This window comes from Protopterus annectens, chromosome 5.part0 (assembly GCF_019279795.1).
Source record: "Protopterus annectens isolate FY-2018-M chromosome 5.part0, PAN1.0, whole genome shotgun sequence".
NCBI classification, from domain to species: Eukaryota; Metazoa; Chordata; order Ceratodontiformes; family Protopteridae; genus Protopterus; species Protopterus annectens.
Genome location: NC_056735.1, coordinates 1,417,441,871 through 1,417,442,915, shown reverse-complemented (window position 1 = coordinate 1,417,442,915; position 1,045 = coordinate 1,417,441,871).

The window sequence follows — 1,045 nt, the reverse complement described above, 5'->3', positions numbered from 1 at the left end:
CTCTCTGACTCATTCCACTCCCCTACTCTACCCCCATTCTCACCCACCCCATCCTCATATCCTGGTCACACCTACATACTAATTAGCCAAAGTCCATGAGATCACCAGCCAGTCAACCACCACATTCTAAAGTACACTCTCCTCTTATTTCCCTAATAGTGCTAAAACTGATCACATGTCTTTTGCCCTTCACTTTTCCATACAATTCTAATGATTTCTGAAGCAAAATGCAAACATCTGCAAAACTTCCTCTAATTTTCATTCTTATTAGCACACTCCTCACACTGACCAAACTCACCTTCCCTCGTACCATAAAATAGGAGTTAAACCATCCCTTCAAACAAAAAACTCTCACTCTTCCCACAACACACCACAACAAAGTTAATCTAACATCTCATCATCAATATTCAATTGCAACCATGCATAACACAATTAAACTCAAAGTTCTCTCCATTGCTAACAACAAAACAAAACCTTTTTCTCTCAAACTTCCAAAAGTCTATCTCAAAAGTTACTACCAACCCTCATAATATGTCATGCACTGCTATCTCAAAGTAGTGATATTCACCCGATCCTGGCTCTTCCCTCTCGTCTTCTAATGCAAGACCCACCACAGCCCCTAGTATACCATGCTTCACTAGTAACCTATTTTTCGCAACAATAAATATATGTAGCATTTGCAACAAGCTCACAGAATTGCATACCTGGCTAGAGAAAACTCCCAAGGCATCATAGCTATCACGAAAACCTGGCTCAAGCCACATATATCAGACATAGAAATAGTCACCCACCACGTTGGTTTACTACGAAAAGACAGGCTTCTAAAAAAAAAAGGTGGTGGGATAGCAGTAGTCTGTTGTCCTCATTAACTATTACACCTTTCCCAAAAACCAAACCATCTTTAACAATCTGGAAACAGTCCTAGCAGTACTACAAGTAAATGACAAAAAACAAATTTGTATTGTTTCCATATATATTCCACCAGGGCAGAATATACCCACCCCTGAAGATTTCCTCTCCTGGACAACACACAGAATATTCTCCA